The sequence below is a fragment of the Sinohyriopsis cumingii genome, chromosome 11, assembly GCF_028554795.1.
Source record: "Sinohyriopsis cumingii isolate HCF-2022 chromosome 11, ASM2855479v2, whole genome shotgun sequence".
Classification (NCBI taxonomy): domain Eukaryota; kingdom Metazoa; phylum Mollusca; class Bivalvia; order Unionida; family Unionidae; genus Sinohyriopsis; species Sinohyriopsis cumingii.
This window is the reverse complement of record NC_142971.1, coordinates 27,749,970-27,771,804: the sequence shown is the minus strand read 5'-3', so window position 1 is coordinate 27,771,804 and position 21,835 is coordinate 27,749,970.

Genomic DNA, 21,835 nt, shown 5'->3' with positions numbered 1-21,835 from the left:
TGCACCGGTCAAGAATCATCCAGTATACCCAAATTCCATTCGAGCTATCATAATCGGTCCGTCTGGGTCGGGTAAAGCCGAATTTGTTGCTCAACCTGATAATGAGGTTCCTCAAAAGGGACCAACCTTACTTAGTAGCGCAATCCGTAGATGACCAACGATGCTATAATATTCTTAAGGAATTTAGTGAAGAGGCAGCGGCTGAACATGATGTTATTGAATGTATCACCGACATCGATGATGCTGCATCCGTCGATGATTTTAATGGGGATATCAATATTCTAGTGGTTTACGATGATGTCATAATTGAAAAACAAGCAACTCCGGCCAGAATATTTACAAGAGACATACATAAAAACAGATGTTATTTACGTGACACAGCGGTACACTCAGATACCCAAAGTTGACACACGTACGCTGCGAAATATTCATCCGACTTGGTATCCCAGTGACATGGACATAAATAAATTGAAAAACTTCTTTGCACATGCTTAAAAAAACCACACGGACTCATCACGATTAGTTTACACGATCCAGCAACACACTGTCGAAGTGGTCTTATATTAAAAAACGAATTGTTTTATAATGAACGAGGACAATATTAGTGAGATTATCTCAGAGAATGAGCAGTTACAGCAAGATGGTCTCGCTGTTCAACTTGATGTTGACAAAAATCAAAGATGATTTTGAGATGATACAGCAGCGACCAGAAGATGGTAGATATACACTAGCGGTAGAGTATAGATTTATCAAATTAATCCAACGCGAAATAGAATTGGCGGATTTACACGAACAACTGAAGATGGCTAAATTTGTTTCACGGGCAAGCACCATTGAGAAAACACGATCAGAGCTGTCTCTACAACATGAAATTTAAGCGGCTGCAAGTGTGCGTGCTAGACAGCTAAAACAAACTTGTGTTGAAATCCGCTTTTTTGTTATAGTGGTTGAATGTGACATTTATTGTTGTTGTCATAGTGGGATGTTCAGGATCTATCACGCACATACAAATTAACAAACAATTCTTCACCACGAGTGTCCAATAAATTACCGTCTTTTTCGGTGTGGCGGAATCGTATTCGTGACAGCAACGGATTATGATACCTTAAATCAACAGGATTAACGGGTACAGACACAATCAAATAAAATCCCGGCGGGACATCTAGAGAAAAGCTGTAAAGAACACATTCCTGCTGCGCCTGCCCTTGGGATGCTTGCCCAGAATTGGTGTAGCTACCGTCGACTGCATCACAGGCCAGATTTACAAAAATCGTCGGTGTGATATTGACAATGCCGGCGATACATGATGACAAACACTTGTTGGATCGTTGTTTTATCTAGAATGCCTCTTATTTTGCCCAATACCGCACAAACGTTTGGAAAATATGCGTCACTTATGTCATCGACATCCCGCTACATTTTATTGATATCCAATCCCGGTGGTTTGAACGTACGCAATTGGTCATCGGTGATCCTAGAATGATCAAGAAACCTCAATTTGCAATATAGGTTCTATCATCAGAGTAAACGACATATTTTTTAAATTATTCCGCGTTAGATTTCACCTGGTTCAGATGTATTGTTTCAATGATTATTTGTTTAAGATTATCATGCGGATATTCAAAAACATACTGCTAAAAAGAGCTTTCTCAGACTGAGCTGTGCATTTTCATGTTCCTGTGCTAATTTATCATATATCTCCTTAAATCATCTGGATCAGCCAGAAAAGACTAAAATCTAACTTATCGTCTCTATCACCAAGATTTATCCAGGGTATTAAATACCACGGTGTTATAATAAATATTCGTTGATCTGATAAATAATAATATCGTGTTGGTTATGGTAGTCCGGCATAAGCTGGCACTTCTAGCAGCCATCCCAACACAGTTCTGATCGACGACTTGTATATTATCTCAATGGCGTACTCTAGTGTCGATATTTCAATGCCGGCGCTCAGTGTTGGCTCATGTACATTGACAGCGATCTCTGATTCTTTTCCTGTTATAAACTGGATTCTGCGCTGAAGTTCATCATTGATCTGTTCGAGCTGATATGATCCTGATGAAATAACAACGACTTCCCTGACTGAGACTGGCTGGCCCCATTCCAACTAAGTTTCATGTGAGAATACAAATGAATTGTTAGCGTCTAATCCACCATATGATTTTTCTCTGATAGTTGGCCAACTATAATAAAGTCGTAATTGTGCTAGTGCGATCTCAAGTGACCGACCAAGAGGCGCTTTTATCGGAGTTGGAAAACCAATATAATTTTGCCGCCCAAGCTGATCCTGAAAAACAACAAACTCATCCCGATCAACCCTGGCGAGACGCATAAGGTCAACAAGTTCATCTCGTGTTGCAAACGCTGACAGATAAACGTCACTCTTGTCCTTGCGTTTAGCAGATCTTCCGTAAATATCTGCATTATGAACCATTAACCTGTTTAAAACGACGGGCGGAATATTCATAAGCGACTTAATGAGGTGACGCTGATGACCTTGACACGGCGTTAAGTAGAGCGAGTACCTCTGGACTACATATTGGTGGAGCACTTAATTTCTGTGTTGGTAATGTTGAATACCAGACTGGAGTGCTTTGTATTCCGCTGACATATTTTAAAAATTCTCTCTCGTGGCGCCAATCCGTACGAATCGAAACAAACAACATCACGTGGATCAACGGCAAATGCAACCTAATGAGCACCAGGATCAGAACAGCAATCGAGATTAGTGATACCAGTTTCAACACTGTTTGGTTTTTCCCGTAACTGATCACGCATGAAAACAGCTCTGAAGTTTTTTATGTTTAATTGCCAATCAGCATAAAGCAGATCAAACTTGGACATCGGGAGCTTTAACGAAGCGTTCCCGGCAGTCTCAGACCATTTACCGTACCACATTCCTGGTAATCGTAGACCCCTTCCCTTGTTTTTAAGGTCTTTAATCCATGTCGCGTTGCCTTTTGCAGTGCCATGCTTGCAGCTGTTCCTACGGCACCAAGTTCAGTTTCATTTTCAACCGATGGAACTTCAGCCGAAATCAGCGCTGGTATCTCCGCCTAGAAGCGGAAATATGCCACCAGTCATTGCTGTGTCGATGATCGCATTGGCATGCCAATTTTTTATTTCTTATCATCATTGTAGTGTTTGAGTTGACTTTCAGTCAGCGATAATTTATTTGGGCCTTGCAACACCGGTGATTTCAGATATATTTTTCCCAGAGTTCTTCGTTGATGCCGATTGCAGGTTTTTAATCTGACCGGAGGTCAGAGTAGCGTTGACGTGATGATATGACATTATAACATCATGAATGATCTAATTTTATGTTTCGAAAACACATGTTTGGAAAACATTTATATGTCTTCAATGGGCGCATCAATGACTCTCATTCGTCCGCCAACACCTTCAAGCAGCATTGTTTTGTCTTACAGTATGACAGTGACTGCTCTGTAATCATCAACCGGCGCAGGGCCAACATTAGCTCTCACGTGTACGTCAACGACAGATTGTCTGAACAAATCGAGATGTCCCAACGAGAAATAATAGATCGATTACAAAATTGAAAAATCCCGCTGCGATATCTGCAAACCAGACTCCATATTCTGATCACGACCCAAAATCTCATCAAACTATCATACGCCTGTGGAATGTTGGTTTGGTCAAAATCGAGCACCATCTTTGGTTCACTGTCTGATCCTTATGCCTGGTGACACGCTGACATGCAACGAATATATATCGTGATGCTGAAATTCCTTGCTGTGATGCGATCTGCCATGAAAATGTTCCTGCCGTGCCTGGATATGTATGGTCATTGTCAGCCAAGGTGGCATTGATTTACCACAACTATCCATGAACGATAACAACCGCGTTTCTTTTGTCACTGATAGAGTCATCGTTTGCATCCATAATACTAGTTTGTAAATGTTATTTTAACTGCTCCACCCCCACCAATTCCACCATGCCAGATTTCATCGTTGTCTCTAGCCCTTCGTACCAGTGCATCGGTATGTTTTGCTCCAAAGATAACTTTTCTAACATGCATTCAGAATCTGAAGATATGTGACAGAGGTAGCACATGAATATCCACCATCAGCGTTAACCTGAGATCGTCGTGCTGAAATCCCAGGTTGAATTCTGAATTGGCATTCCACAGTGTCGCAAAATCAGCTGCGGGTGGAGCTATCATTCCGGCTGATTGTTGATTAACTTGATGTTATTGAATTTATCACTAATGAGGATATTTTTGTGGGAGAAAGTTTATCTTGAATGACCGGCGAAGGTTGTTTTTTACGACGTCGATCGACGTCTTCTTTCGCTTTTTCAAGTTGACGCTTCATTTCTTGTTTTCATTCCTTTCCAATTCTGCTCTTTCAGCATATTCATCTACTGCTTCCTTAAAGATTTCTGACTTGCGAAATATTAGTAGCGGCGTGATACACATCGTTGACCCAATCGGCGGATTTTAAACTGCATTTTACATATTCATCTCTACCACCATATCAAATGCAGTAATTAAAAATAATTGGTATGGATCCCTGATAACGACAATACATTCGGCAATAAACTAATCTGTTATGCTGGTTTCTAACTCTTGGTGGTGGTGGTGGTAGTTGAACTTCGGTGGCGAATGAACTAGTGGTGGTGGTGGGGGTTTGAAGTCGGCCACAAATATCTGCAGGTAATGTCGCAAAAAAATTTTAAAATGTTTTTCAGGCAGGTGCTGTTATAGTTTTTTGGGTTGGTTCGACAATTGGTTTTAATAACTGCTCTGTATCCTTCCTAAATTCCACATGAGCTTCCTGTCGTTGTTGCAGCTGATGTCTGACAGAATCATGCACTGGAATATATTTCTTAAATACATTAAGTTTCTTCCTACCTAATTAAGCTGTACGAGATTCCATAGTTAGCGCAGAATCACTCATTATTATTATTACCACAACGATTTAATTACAGACCACTAAGTCAGCGAACATATAATATTTTACTACATGCAGTAACGTATTTTCAGCTACAGCGAATTGCCAGAATTCCAATTCGAATCACAAATTTGACATCACCGTATCATGTGTCAAGCCGGCTAATAATACCTGCGACAAACTGATCGCTAATAAAAGCACACTGGGATTCCCACGCTCGGGAAAATTAGTACCTGTTATGATAATAGAACTCAAATTATTTAAAATGCTCAGATGATTAACAAATTCTGTCAAATGCGTGTAAACTAATTTTTGATCTGTCTGTGCGAATGTACTGATATTACAGCACCGCTGGTATAGTTCATGTAAATTATTTTAGCCGTATGTTCTTAATAGAGACAGTGGCTGAGTGGTTAAGAGAAGTACGGAAAATCTTTCGATCGACCTGTGAGAACTTACCTCACGTTCGATCCCAGGAGTACGTGACTGACATACTTTCAACGTTTACAAAAACAAAATTAAAGTGTGTGGGTGTGCGTGTGTGTGTGCGTTTGGGTAAGGATACCTGCGATGCATTGAAAAGAGATTAAATGTCGTTGAATGGGTAATTTTAAAATTATAAAACTTAACCCCAGTGCACTTGTATAGGCCTCTTCCAAGCCCCAAAATGCGTATTCATTTTATAGCACCCGGGGTTCACTTGCTTGATTAAATTAATGAATTTCGCACTTCGTCGGGGGTGGTGGGTGGTGTTCCCACATAACTGAAGAAAACAGAAACCTAAAAAAAACTATAAAAACAATTACCCAAGAACGTTATTCAACAGATATTCAACATCTATCAACCTGGTCGCATTCATTTCCTTTTGCTCAGGTTAACAAATCAGCATTACCACAGGTAGAATCAGCAATATTACAGGCCTGTGACTGGCATTTAGATATTTAATGAGTTAACGTTGCTTGGCTGAAAATAATATTTTTTAAATGTCAGATTACGAAAACGGGGTTTATTTTGGGTGTGGGGGTGGCAACCTCAAAAAAGTTGACGCCATTTTTGAGGTCGGTATACCCCCTTCTGCTGTTTGATACCAAGCCGACCAGCCATAGCACTAAGCTCTTAATGCCGAGCGCAAAGCGAGGCAGCTGCTTGTACCATTTTTATTAGTCTTTGGTATGACTCGGTCGGGGTTTGAACAAGCGAGTATATCTAATGGTCTAAGTGAGGATAGTACTTTGAACAAGTACGGTGTGAAGAGTGGCATATACAAGTTTAAAATCACCATAATAAACCTTACTATCCTAGGAATTATACGTTAACAGGATGGGTTTATATACAAAGATTATATTCAAGAGTGGAATACTAATATAAAAGAGTGGAGCAACAAAAGGAGTAATGGTAGAGAATCGATGGTGTTTTAGAGTTTTCTCTGCTAATACCTTTTAAGACCCACACCATACGATATCATTAGTTGTCACAACAGAGAATATTATCATGCTGATTTTGGTTTTGGTTTGTTTTTGTGGGTTTTTTGCATTTTCTTTTTTTTGGTGGTTTTGGTGGGGAGTTTTTTTGTATTTTCGTTGTGTTTTTTTTTTGGTGTTGTGGGGGGGGGGGTTAATAACCGTAACCTTCTTATTATTTATTTGTATCTATCAACTCTGTTTTCATGCATGTAACGTTTCCGTCATGCGCCTCTTTCCCAGCATCATATCTTCTGCCCACCTGATCATACACACCACTTTAAAATTGCCAACATTAATCATTTGAAAATGTAAATTGGACAGTTCTCTGACGTTGAGAAAAGTTATATTTTCTACAGAATACATCATGTTTATCACACGTTTTCAACCATTTGAAGGCTAGGCAAATCGTAAAGACAATTATCTATATATAATGATCTTCTCATCTGGAACTCTTTGCAGTATTCAAGGAACATTTGTGCACAGCTTAAAATGTAAATCTGCCTACTTTCTGAAAACTTTCCACTGATAGACGAAACCTAACTTTACGTGGATATAATATTTTTTTAATTTTTCTTGAACATATATTGTATCTGAATTTTGTGAAATGATTACCTGAAGAAAAAAAAACATTTATGAAGACGTGTTAAATTCAATACTATGAGGTATTTCTGGATTTAATTTGTAAAGTGACGGTTAAGAAGTTGGTGGGGTTTCTTTTTCTTTTTTCCCTAAGATTGATTTATTTTTTTACCTTTTTGCATTTCATTAAATTCAATCAATGTTCGATGTCCATAATTTTATTTAAATCGGTGTAATCAATTTTGAAAAGCTATATATTGTAATATTGCTTTTCCTCATCTTGATTCATTTTTCTGTCTTTATTCACACACAGGACTTTACAATAAATACAAGCATTTGTTAACGTCCACCTTCCATGCTACTAAATTATGATGTTGAAAATGTTTTCTCATTGTGATTGACCTTTATCTATAAATGAGGGTAGGAGCTGGGCCTATATGCCTAATGTCACGAAGCATAAATATATTATTTTAATACTATATTTGAGTTCTGGAAACAGCCTTGATTATGATCTTAGAATTTTCTAGAAAAACAAATTATATTTACAGTTTGACTGACATTTCCATTAAGATGACAGTAGTGGGGATTATTCGGAATTTAATTCGCAATACTGTATGTTCTTTTGAAATTTTCACATTGTATTCTAGGGAAATAAATTATTTGTTGAATGTTACAAAACTTATTTGTTTTCACTCTATTCTTTCACTTAGTTTAAGGCCATAGAGTGGTAACATAAAACTGGGGGCTTGTCCTTGATACGAATTTCTTTACAATATTTTAAAAAAAATTTGGATTTTAAATTTAAATTCACTTTGTTTCGGATTCCCTTAGTCCCAGGAATTTTCATATATTTGAGAAATCTATAGTGAAACTAACAAACTTTCGTAATGTCATGTAAAGTGGAGAACTCTATTTTAAATCCTAACCGGGAAGGCTTAGAGTCCTTAAAAAAAGGACGAAATTCTACAGTTTGTTAAAAAATATGACTTTTCTGAAGGGAAGACTTCTCTAACAAAGCACGAAATAAAAAATATTTTGGTCCAATATTTGGTGAAAAAGAACATTTTGGATACAGGTGCTTTGGGTTTGATTAGTAAGTCTCTATCTGCCTCTTAAATGAAAGTAACATAACTGAATTTAGAACACCAGATGGAAACATATTTAAGAAAGCTTCAGTATCAAAAAGAGAAAATAAGAAAGACAAATGCAATTGCAGAAGGAGGAAACAGAAAAATGCAACTGCAGTTGCAGTGTGTGTGTGTGTGTGTGTGTGTGTGAGAGAGAGAGAGAGAGAGAGAGAGAGAGATGCAAATGCAAAGAAGAAAAGAGATGGATATGCAGTTTAGACAAGAAAAATTAGAACTGGCTAGCGGAAAGAACCCGTGCCCTTTAAACGGAAGTTCAGTTTTTTTTATGGTACCAGTAATAAGATTCGTACGCGCTTTCAAAGAAAATAAAATTGATCAATATTTTCCTCATTGTGACAAAATTTCTGAAAATTTGAAATGACCAAGACAGCAGTGGGCTGTTATTACAATGTGTACATATTAAAGCTCGTTAAGTCTACCCTTCAGCAGCAGAAGGGGTGAACCCACCTCAGTAAGTCCAAGCAAAGAAGTCTATACGGCTTACCTTAAAGGAGGAAGGATCCATTTTGAAAAATAAAACTTTCAAGAAGGAAGGCTCCGTTGGAAGGGCCACCTCAGTGTTGGACAAAATGTCTATACGGCCTACCTTAATGGAGGAGAGGTCGCACCCTCTCTGCTGATATCCAAAAATTATATCAAGGCCTACACGATATCTTGTTCTAGGGTCATGTAAATTTATTGTTATAAATCCATGCGGGGTTAACTGAGCCTGACTCAATAAATTTCTAAACTTGATTATGTCATATCACCTCTACACCAAGTATGATGAATATTTTCGTAACTTGTGTGTATCAACACCATTAAATAAAACTAAAATATTACAGTTATCTCTGATCACTTGTGGTATTTGTGTATATCGTTAAATAACATAGATCACATCTGTGTTTTTATGTCTTCCGTGCGAGAATATCCCAACTGGATTTAATTGTTTGTCTAGCATTACATCGTCGTATACAACTAAATTATTAATAAACACATCAAGATCATCTACGGACGGTGCTTCATTAAAATCAGTAATAAACTTAAAAAACTTCGTCGCTTGTCGTCGCTGCACTTTCATTAAAGTCTTTAAGTACCTCATAACACCGCTGGTCATAAAGTGACGGGGCAACTAAATACAATTTATCACATTTGATCAACCTTATTATCAAATTAAGTAACAGTTGTGTTTTACTAGACCCGGACCGTCCAATTATAATCATTCGAACAGAATTTGGTAGCTCTGGATGATGTTTAACCGGTTCCCGCGATTTTGTTGCCGAAAAATCAATTACATACATGTTATGCAAAAGATAAATAAAGGATGTATTTTTATTGTGTGAAATGCAGGGCGCGTACCCCAACAAGTGGACTAGCAACTACAACGACCAAAAATAAACGACATTGCCGCGCAGTTAACAAAGTTACCAGGACAACTGTGGGCTAAGTACCCAGGAGAAAAACACCTTCCAGGATATAAATACTGTGGTCCTGGTACCCGACTTGATATCCGACTTGATAACCAAGATCAACCAAAATCTGGTGAGTATCCAGTAAACGCTATTGATAAAGCATGTCACGCTCATGATGTAGCTTATATAAGTAAGGATCTTCAGCAGCGACATATTGCAGATATAAAATTAATTCATGCGTTAAATTCCATATAAAATAAAACTTTCAAAGAATCATTAGCTAATTGGTTGGTGAGATATTCGATGAAGGGTAAACTAGCATTACGAACTGGTAATTAATCACCCGTTCATTATTATAATGGAGTCGAATTATTTTAGGCCAAGAGGACATTGGTAAACTCGCTGAAGCAGCAAATGTTACACGTGTTGCTGCTGAAAAATGGTTAGCACGACTGGCAATATGGCAAATTTATCAACCACCACCTAAAAAAATTCAACATGTACATTTTGATGTTAGCGTGCCAAATGAGGTTCATCTTACTGATATTATATTTTTACCACATGAAACTATCAAAAGTGGTAGACGTCAATTAACATGCAAATACGCGTTAACTGTCGCTGATGTTGCAAGCAGATATAAAGAAGAAAAACCACTATCAACTTAAACAGCAACTGAAGTTGTAGTTGCTTTTGAGCGAATTTATCAACGAGAACCCCTACGATGACCACAACTATTACAAGTTGATCCTGGCAAAGAATTTCTGGGCGCAGTATCATTGTTGATGAAGCAACATAACGTCAAAATACGACGAGAACATACTGCAATTCATCGTGAACAGGCAATTGTTGAACGATTTAATCGAACGCTTGCTGAGCGGTTATTTGGGTATCAGTATGTGAATGAAATAAGTCAAGATACGAGATCTCGCGAACGAATGGGTTGCAAGATTACTGTCATAGCTGCATTAAATGATGAAATTATTCGTGCAACTTCTATGAAACCTATTAATGCAATTACACAAAAAAAAATATACCCGTAGAACGACATGATTTTTCAAAACAACCAGTATTAGGTAATGTGACTGTAAGATATTTATATGAACCCGGTGAGCTTGAAGGTGGTAAAAAAAGAGCGACTGATCCTATCTGTAGTATTACAACGCATACAATTTCCAGCGTGGTAAGATCCACGGGTAGATCCGCAATGTACAGATTAGATAAAACTGCTCCTCAACGTGGAATTACAGGTGAACAATTACAAGTAATTCCTGAAGACACACAGTTACCACCGCGATCACTTTTGTAAACTAGCACCTCTACGCCGATTACACTCAAAACAGGTCAGCATCAAATTTCGCGTGTATGACCAAGACTACTATCTTATCTATCTACGGCAAATTGTCTTGAATTATTACTCGAGTACTGCCACAACATTACTGTATTACAGCTCGCACAATGAGTATTCTGCTATTGTCTCAAATTCATGATAAATTCAACATGTAGATCAAAGTCGCGTTTATTTTTTGTCACACTGTTTATAAACAGCTAATTGTTTTCTTACTATATCGCTGTCAGTAACATCATCAATGGTTTATGTAGCGTCTATGGCAATTATCCGCAGCTGAGATATTTTTCTGACTCGAGACTGCTAGATAAACTAAGTTTGACTATTCGATACGATCATCGACGATCCAAACAACTGTATCAAAGATGGTTAACCTTTGAGTAGAATGAATTGTCATTGCGTATCCCAGTGTCCATGGAGTCTTATCCGTGCTCAACGCATCCTCAGCAACATTGACAGAACCAAAACAACGTCATTTAATACGAGATTCTGTTTTTCTGTAGAACCGGAAATTTCAACTTCGATATTCTGTCGTCGTGTATCAACTGGTCTATAACACAAATGTACACGTAGATCTGACTTTTTTTCTTTATACAGCTGAAATAACCTCTGTTGAAGTGTATCATGAACTCTATTTCTACTTGCCACTATCAAATCATTTGGTCTCCACACTTGCAGAAAATCGTTCACAGAAGTTTCTGAAATTATTTTACGCAATATTTCACACTGAATTTTATTCGGCTGTAGTCTGATTAATTTCTTAAATTCCCTTAATTCTGGATCAAGAGATCTAGGATCATCAGTTACTTTTTCATAATAATCTACAAAATTCTTTAGCCATTCCTGCGGAGATAACCCAACAAACAGCGGTGGTTGACCATGATCGCCGCACATTATCACAGCTGTATTTTTCAATAACAGTCAATCGAGAAACATTTTTAATGTATCTTTAGATACTGTGCATACTTCTTCCCAAATGATGATCCTTGGAATATATTTCACACCCATTCGGTCAGGAGACCATGCCCCTTCCATCGGAACAAACTATGATAAGTATATGATCGCACTTCTCGTTGTTTCGTTTCTCTTGCGAGTCTGTGTGTAGGTGTTAAAACAACGATATCATCTGAATTCTGTCGAAATAATTCGATCACTCGAGTTGTTTTACCAGAACTACCGTTTAGATCAGTAGTCTTGTGTCGGGATACTGGCTCATGTACAGACGCTGCAAATGATATTTCTGATATCTGATTATTTTTATAATAAATACGTTTAACCGCAACATCTGATGATTCAGAATAATTGTATAATATTTATTGTTTTATTCTCCATTCACCACACGATGCGTCATAAGCGGTAAATTGAGTCAGAAATTCTGAATATTTTATTTCAATATAAAACGTATCCGTTGCAACTCTGCATTGGTACGGAATCTGTCTATCATCGTAATAAATTTATAGAAACATAAGCAAGCATAAAAGATCTTAAATCAGTAAACTGAGGTGACTCGCCATCAATATAACCAACAATTGTATTTAATCGTGTTCCGTTATACAAGCAAGCGGTTTCTCGAGTTACAAATATATTTCTCTTCGTTGCATCAGCAATTATAAAATCATATTCAACATCGTCTATGATCGATCGTGCATAATGTCATTTATGATCATATGCTCCGCCTTGAGTAAATTTACCAATTATTCTTCTACCAAGATCTCTTGCGATTTTATTTTCGTAATCAGAATAATTTTGTGGTGGTAACCAAACTTCTTTCTGAGGAAGATAGGTTATAATTGCCTCGTTTACAATCAACGTTATTAGTATTTTACAATCAAACATATATCGTAACAGCTCTATTGGTGCCCAAATGTTTCTGAAAAGTGCCTACCAAACCAAACATTAGAGATTGGATGAAGACCTTTAGCAAATTATAATGACTCGATACGGGCGAATCCAGTTAGATCAAAATCAGGTAGGGGTCATTTTATTGATACTCTAGTCATCTCGTGTGTGAGGTGTCCAAATCTTTTAAAATATCCAGAACACTCTCCCATACCAAGAAAACTTCCCAGATAATACGCGACCATATCAACCAAGATAACATCGTTGCGGTCATACTCGGTATTCCACAATCCGCCATGACCATACTCGCAGCAACTTAATTTGACATCGTCAAGAAATTCAAATCGTGTTGGCTTCCAAGAATTTTTCTCTCTTGCAAAGTGAGCTGCAACAGATGGAACTGTAAAATAATTATTCATCAATTGTTCAGTATTCTCTGTTGAAAATTTCTGCGCAAGATTTTTCATTTCTTCCACAATCCGCCATGACCATACTCGCAACAACTTAATTTCACATTGTCAAGAAATTCAAATCGCGTTGACTTGCACGAATTGTTTTCTCTTCCAAAGTGAGCTGCAACAGATGGAACTGTAAAATAATTATTCAACAATTGTTCAGTATTCTCTGTTGAACATTTCTGCGTACGATTTTTCATTTCTTCGTGGAGAGATTCTTTACGATATATTTCGCCGTTAGGTCGTACAAATTGATCATATTTTTCATCATTGGAACTCTGAAACAGTCATACTGATACAGGATCGTTTTTGCTTATTTCGTGAATAAAATCAAACATGCTTCCTCCAGAGTGTTGATAGTAAAATCTTACGGTTCGATCTCGTGGAAATATTGTCACTGCCCTAGTCCACGCGTGCGCATTATGATCAACGATGTTTATTGGAGGTCCCCCCTTTTTATAATGTTTCGAATCGTGTAAAATCTCTCCTATTATCGTTGCTACTTTTATTGGGAATTTTAGTGGGGTTTTTTTTCGAACTTAGCGATATCATTTATTGTAGCTCCGTTATCCTTGACTAATTCAGCCCACTCGTTTTGGTTTTTTTTACGACGCTGATCCGTTAACCCATTTCCACCTATCGTGTTTGTAAAATGTTCGATAACTCGTTTGGCTACACAATTTAGTCTTGACAATCTCATTGGCGCAAGATCATCGACGTTGGGTTTATCATTTAGCGAATAAATTCCATGAATAACCGTTGCTATAGGATACGCTCGTTCGTAATACCAGTCAATATTCCTGGCTTGGAATTTTTACTTAGCACAGCGGTTTTCCCATTAGCAAGGACGGGATCACGTTTGTCACGGATAATCCACCCAGCACTGGGCTTCTCTGTTTCTGATAATACAACAAATTTTATTCTGAAAAAATATTTTTGATCGTTGAGATAATTAATAATCGTTTTCGCCCGCTCATCGTTCATTGTAGCATCGACGACTTCGTCGACACCATTCTCATCGCGTATAATTTTGAATGTTGACCATACGTGAGATGCACCATCGTCGCAAAATTCTTTTTTAGAATCTCGAATATTATTAATCAGATTATTTGTCGAATCAGCCACAGCTCGCCTCTACAGGTCAGGAGTTCTTCTGTCAAGATCGAATCTGGTCTCATGAAACTTCGTTTTCGAGGGCTCGATTGTAGATAATCTCTCAAACTCTTCCATATTATATTTTAAATAAGGATTTAAATTAAGATATTATATATACAATGACTTGCATAAAGAACCAATGCAAGTGGTAGATTATAAGGTCTTCAACTCCTTGTAATAAATCTTGTGTAAAAGAATTCTGCGGACAACATTTGCAAAGCGTAAGAAGAGGGAGTCTTGGTCCAAAACCGTGCTTACGGTGTTGGAGTTAGAGAGAAAACGCAGTTGTGTGTCCAATGTGGTGGTACAAAAATATAGAGAACTAAAACGATATTATGATTTAAAAAAAACAACCCTGACGTTGATAAGGACTCTTCCCTTGATAAAAATCTACCGATAAGGTTATAAGAAACCCTTAAGATTATATAGCTAGATTTGTAAAGACAAATTATAATTTAGACAAATAATATTATATATAAAATGGAGGAAAAAAAATTTGGCAGATATCCTATCATCAAGAATTATGACGAATTTCGTGATGGTGTAATCAGACAATGTCGACTAAGAAAACCAGTTGGTTTTGTTAATAATCATGGTTATCTAATGTTCATCAGCCAAAGGGAAGAAAAATGATCTCTCTCATAAATTTATATACGAATGTTTTTTGGGGGAAATTGAGGATGGTCTTGTGATTGACCATACTGACTCAGATGGCAAAAATAACTCTTTGTATAACCTTCGATCTATCACACAGAGCGAGAATTGCAAGTTCGGTGGTACTGGAAGGTATAAACAAATTCCAAGGTAGTTAAATCTGTAAATACAGAAACTGGTAAAGAAATAATATTTCAGTCAATGAACGCGGCTGGCAAGTATTTCGGTATTTCCCGTGTTCGGTGCACAATGTTGCAGATAAATAAAAAATCAGCGTTCTCGCAGAAGTATGAACAGTGAATTTTATTCTATTATGTTCCAATAGTGTTAGACACAGACAACGTCCTTGACTCTATCAATGGAGATAACTCTGCAGCGGATATGTAACGCGGTTGATAGAGTTATCGTTGTCCTTGACAGAGTCAAGGAGATAGATTTCGCAATAGTATTGGCTTGTAAATAAATATTTTTTGTGGTTAATTCTCCCTTCCGTAGTTTCTCTCCATAGTGTAACTCTCAAGAGTTCCTCTTCCGAGATACTCTCTCGGGGTTAGGTATTCCTAAAGTCACATAATCTAATGGTTGGAAAAAGCGAAGGATTCGGTGCAACAACTATTACCGTAATGTTAACTCGACTTGATATATTAGTGTTTGTCTGATAACTTCCATCAATTACGTCACATACAAAATTTACCACGATCTTAGAGGTTATATTTACAATTCCCGGCGAAATATGACGGCCTTCACTGTGTTGATTATTGTTTTTAACGAAGAATACTTGGTGGTGGCGTTATTTTTCTCCATGCTTAAAGTAGTTTAGGAAAAAACAAATCAATGATATCGTTGACGGATTTTCTTAGTTGGATAGTTTCAAATCCTGAAAATATAAGATCTTGTAATTGTTCTTCTTTGATCGCATAGTGTTTTAGAAACAATTGTTTAAGGGTTGTTGTGCGGGGTTTTCCATGGTAATCAACAAATTCACTGCCGAGGCGATTTATATTCCAAATAACAGTATTATTCATATGTTCAAAATTTGATATAACCTGGTTTATATGTTGTATTGCTGCAATGATTTCTTGTTTTATGTCTTCGTTGTAGTGTTGTGTAGCGCTGGATAATACATTTTGTAACTGATTTAATGATAGTCTAAACTCGGAGTTATCAGGTTCGGAAAATGATTAGATAAATTGCTCACGGACAAACGGATTTAATTTATCACCATGGGTGAATAAATCACCTATTATTCGATGAAAAGGTTCAAAGGTTAATTCACCACTGGAAGTAGAGTGATAATAGGTTGTTCCTCTCCACGGATATTCTCTTCGAGATTTTGGTTCCTTCATATATTTCTTTTCTTTAGTAAGCAAAATCACCCCGTGTTGGTTCAGGTATTAGTGTAGCAGTCACCGGTGGAGCAACATCAGGCCATCCTAGCACAGATCTAATCGATGACTGATATATATCAACGGTGTAATCCGGTGAATTTATCTCTATCGCGGCTGGTAGTGTTGGTTCATGAACCGTTATGGCTAATTTGGATTCTCGTCCTTTTACCGATTTTATTCTATGCTGGAATTCATCATTGATTTATTAGATTTAATAACTCCCCGTGGGTATTCCAATAACTGCCAAACGGATGTTCCGTCAGGTTTATTTTTTTTTGCAAACACTAACGAAATATTCGATTGTAGACCGCCAATTGATCTTGACCGGATATTGGGCCAACTGTGATATACTCGCAACTGCACAAGAGCTATTTCTTTTAACGGAATCGCGGTTGGAAAAACAATGTTCAATTCACGACGTGTTGAGCTTAATGATATCATGGTGGTTTTCAGCGGACTTGTATTTGCGACTATCTGCTGCAGTAGTTCTCTCATTATTCAAATTTCCATTTTCTAAATCATCGACTTCCTTTGTATCTCTTAAGCATTGTGTCAAATTTAGAATCTGATATCGTTTCATCGTTACGGCTTGATGATATCAACAACGATAATTTGGAATACGCGTGTGTTGCCGTGTGTAATGTTACAGAGTAATCGTGCAATTTTGTGCTCGTACACGTGGATATCTTTTTCGCGATAATATTAAAAAACCCAGCGATTGTTGCCGATGATGAAACACATATTGTCACTGCTACTGCTGCTGTTACTGGTGTTAACGCTGATAATACTACGCCGGTACCAGCAGTGAGCGCGGATGCCGATTATACAACAACATCAATGAGAACCGCACGTCTTCGATATTTGTTTACTTTCGTTGCATACGCGTCCACGATGGTTTTTAGCGCTGTTTGCCATTCACGTATTTGATCATATCTAAATTTTTGAACACTTGACTCTGTCAAAGTCATCATTATACTTTGTAACGTAACCAATTGAGGCGTTTCAGCAACAAATTCCAGACAACACCAGCAAGATGCCGTTAATTTCTTATCAGCTGATTCTAGTATAAATGTTTCTTCGTCCCCGCTATTTAACACAATAAACACAACCCCGGAAAACTTATCGGTTGAATGACGCCAGGGATACGTAGTGTATGTACTAAATTTTGCAGCGATGAACACATATAGTCTATACAAGCCAGTGACTTCCGCGTTATGTTTGATAGTATTATTTTACTGTGACCATGTTGAGAATCCTGATGATATCGTGTGTACTATGTTGATGATCTGTTTGTTGGGAATTTTAATCAGATCAATTTTTTTTAACGATATCAGGAATTCCACTTATGACACCTAGTGTTTTTGTAATCGTTTCAATATTCGTCTTGATATCAGAGTTTCACGTCGGCAGTCAACGGGGTGACAAAGAAATCATCTGCGATTTCATTAACTTTTCGAAAGTTTCTACGGAGATTTGTAAACGCACTTACGTGAACGTCATACTCGACCCGCAACGTGGATAATATACCATCTACGTTGTCCACGTATTTTTTTTATTACGGCATCTTCGTCGGATGTTGGATCTCTTAACACGACTATTTTAGTTCATGCTGAGTTCACCTGTCATTGTGTCGCCGGTATTCTTCAAACGATTAGCAACGCTTCTTGCAATTTCATTTCTGATAACCGCGATTGATATACTTGAGTCTCTGATCTTACCGTTGCTGGTAAACACTGGAATATTATCTTGGTAGCACCAAGAACTCTACGAGCTATGTCATTCCACTTGACATTACTCGATTTTAAAACGCCTTATTTATCCTGAAAAACAACAACTTCGTCTCGGTCAACTCCAGAGACGTTCATAATATCAGTCAGTTCATATTTTGTTGCGTAATTTGACAAATCTATTTCGCCGAAATTTTTTGTACTCTTAGTAGTAAAACCGCGGGATCTTCCGTAAATATCTACCATTATTCGTTATAACGTCCACTTTTATAATTGTGCACGACTTTGTGAGCTGGCAACGCTGATTTTGATACAGCATTTAGTACAGCAATTGCTTCACGGCCGCATATTGTTGAATCGGCTAGTGTTTGTGTTCGTAATGTTGAATAACAAGTTGGCATTTTGCGAGGTGTGACATAGTTGATAGGGGGCTAACCCATACGAATCGAAATAAACAATTCCACGTGGATCAGTCGCATATGCTACCCACTGAGTTCCTGTACCGGTACTATTATCAAGATTAATAATACCCGTCTCGGTGCTGTTTGGTCGTTGCGGTAACTGATCGCGCATAAAAACACCTCTAAAAGTTTTGATATTTAGTTGCTTAGCAGCATTAAGTAAATCAAAATATGACATGTGAAAAACTATCGTTTTTCAACGAAGTGTTCCTGGAAGTCTCTGACCCTTTCCGTATCGATAGGGAGTTCCTGGAAGTCTCAGGCCTTGTTGCTTTTTTAAATGTCATTGCGGCATCTGTTCCAACAGCACCTAACGCAGCTGCTTTTGTAACGGCTGGAGCTGCAGCAGCTATCAATGCTGGTATCGACGCGAGAAGTGGAAATATACCGCCGGTCTTAGTAATATCTTTGATGGCTCCAGCGGAAAGTTCAAATCGTATTCCAGTTTTGGATTGTTTGTCTTTATTACGATGTTTAAGCCGACGTTCTTTCAACGAAAACTTATTTTGATCACCTGTCTTCTGACTGTCTTTTTAATCGTTATTGTGGTTCCAGATTTTTTTTTACTGATGCGGATTGTAGTTCTTTTAATCTGACCAGGAGTCAGACTGACACTAACATGATGATATGACGACATTTATGATAATACTCGTATTTTTAAATCACCGCGCGATTACATATTTTTCTACTGGTGCGTCAACGATTCTCATTCGACCTCCAGCTCCTTCAAGCAACACTGCTTTGTCGCTGAGTGTGACCGCGATTGCTCTGTAATTAACACCACATAGATTCATATTAGTTCTGAAGTGTATATCAACGACAGCTTGCCTAAATAAATGTAAATATTCCATTGAAAAGTAATAGATTGGATACAGTGTTGTAAAATCCAGCTGAGATAACTGCAACCTAGTGTCTACATTTTGATCACGTCCCATGTATGACAACAATCGATGATACGCGCGCGCAACACGATCTTGTTCAAAATTTAAGAATATATCCTCAGATGATTTTTGGTGTCCATTTATTCGTAAAGAAACTTCACTGACTCCAAGGTTGTCAAATATCACGTGACTATTTTCCTGATTATTTAATCGATTAACATTTTGCAGTGTAATGAATATATGTCTTGGTGCAGAAACACCCTGCTGAGTCGTTATTTGCCATGTAAATAACCCGGTAACATTACTCAGAATGCTATCTGTGGACATTGTTGACCATGACAATAATGACTTAAATTTCTCCTTGATTTACCAAGGCTGCTAGTTTTTTTTTTTATTTGCGGCCTGATTTATTATTTTATTGACATCCGCGGTCATAACTTCGGTGCTAGATAATTTCACTGGTAGTGGTTTTCGTCGTATTAATCGTGCTGTCTTTGATTGCCGAGAACGCTTTAACAGAACGTTACCGATTGCACCAGGACCGTTTCCTCGAATAATATCAATAGCTTTCATTGATAATTGTTTTGCGATTGGTGCTGCTTTGAGAGCCATCGTTGCAAATAATCCCTGGATAACATTACCGAGTCCATCTCCGTAAAACGCTTTGTAACCAGGTAATCGTGAGTTTACTACTCTGACCAGCACAGGTCTACGTTGAGTGCTGTGTATGATTATCTTATTTATTATTATTCATTTATCTAATCACTGTAGTAGCCACTGACGGTAACACCATTCGCGATTTCTTCAATGAAAGATCGATACACATTATTATCCATGATACCGCCTTGAAATAATCGTCTATAAATATCAGGTGCCTCATTGATTATTTCTGGAGAATTATTACTGGCTCGTTTCCCTCCTATGAGAATTTCTAGTCGTTCTACATCAGAAAGAATATTGTTAGGGCATGGAGTAACAAGACCACTTTCTCGAGTAAGAAAACCACTTCCAGTAGCACCAGAACGATCATCTGAATAATAGGGGTTCTTCTTCTTCTAGATAATATTCTTCTTCCGTTTGTTGCAGAGGTGGAGGAAGTTGATAGGAAGTCCTTGCTGTTGTCGTTCTTGTTTTTTCGGTTCTTTCTTTTTCTGTTTCTGCTGTTTTCGTTCTTGTTTTCGCTGTTCTTGTTCTTTTTGTTTCTGTTCTTATTTATTCTGATGGAGCCTTCCTTTTTGAAAGCTTCATTTTTCAAAATGGAACCTTCCTCCTTTAAGGTAAACCGTATAGACTTCTTTGCTTGGATTTATTGAGGTGGGTTCACCCCTTCTGTTGCTGTTTCATTGTCGGTACAAGAAAGTGCTAACTATGAGGTATATCGACAAAGGTTTAGGAACTGTAGAACATAAACTGGACAGACACATGTGGAAATTGAAAGGAAAAAAGAAAAGCTATTGATCGGTAAGAAGGTTGATCATCATTATGATAACCTCGAGCAACTCAAGAAGAGAATTGCGTCCAAAGTGCTATAAAAACCAACCATGATGAGCAAAAGTTCGGACAAGACTGGAATTTATTCTGAATACTTCTATACCTTTAGATTGTGATAAAACATTTAGGACTATTTGGGAATAAAGTTCTTTCTAAATTTTCACTTGATATTCTAGAGAAATATATTATTTGTTTAATTTTACAAAACTTTCTGGCGCGTGCTCTTTTCTATTACTTAGTTTAAAGCTTTAGAGTTTTAACAATTCAAGGTGACACTACCTTTCTGTGGATTACCAGTTACTGGTACCCATGTCTTAGCAGTGGGTTGCCAGAGAACGGAAAAGATCTTACAATAAAGCTGCAGTTAATCTTTTCTTCCTAGTTCTTGCATTTAATTTTAATTTATTAGCATCTCCGCTTGAATTTAGTTGTCTTTTGCACACGTTATTTAAGCTATTTTTTTTTTCATTTATTTATTTTCTGGGCTGGTGTTAAGGCAGTTATTCTACTTTACAATTTTGTTGAAGTTATTTGTTTGCGTTTCTTATTTCTTTCAGCCTGGTAATTTTGGCCTTAAAATGACTTCGTGGGACAAATATAACACCATACGAGAGCCCAAATCGTACATCCATGTAAGAAGTCCCCAATATGCCGAACTCAGTTGAGATTAGAGGTAGTGTATCGCATAATGAATTCGCCAAAACGGCAACACCATAATGGATTAGAGTCACTTCCAAATTGTTGTTGTTGTTGTTGCTGCTGCTGTAGGGTTTAACGCCATTTTTCAGCACACGATAGGATATACATGGCGGCCAGTATTAATGGTGGAGGAAGAACCCGGGAAAACCCCGGAAAGAACCACCTACCCACGAGAAGCTACTGGCAAGCTTTCTCACATACCCACATTAGCCGAATCCGAGACTCGAACCCACGCAGACAGGT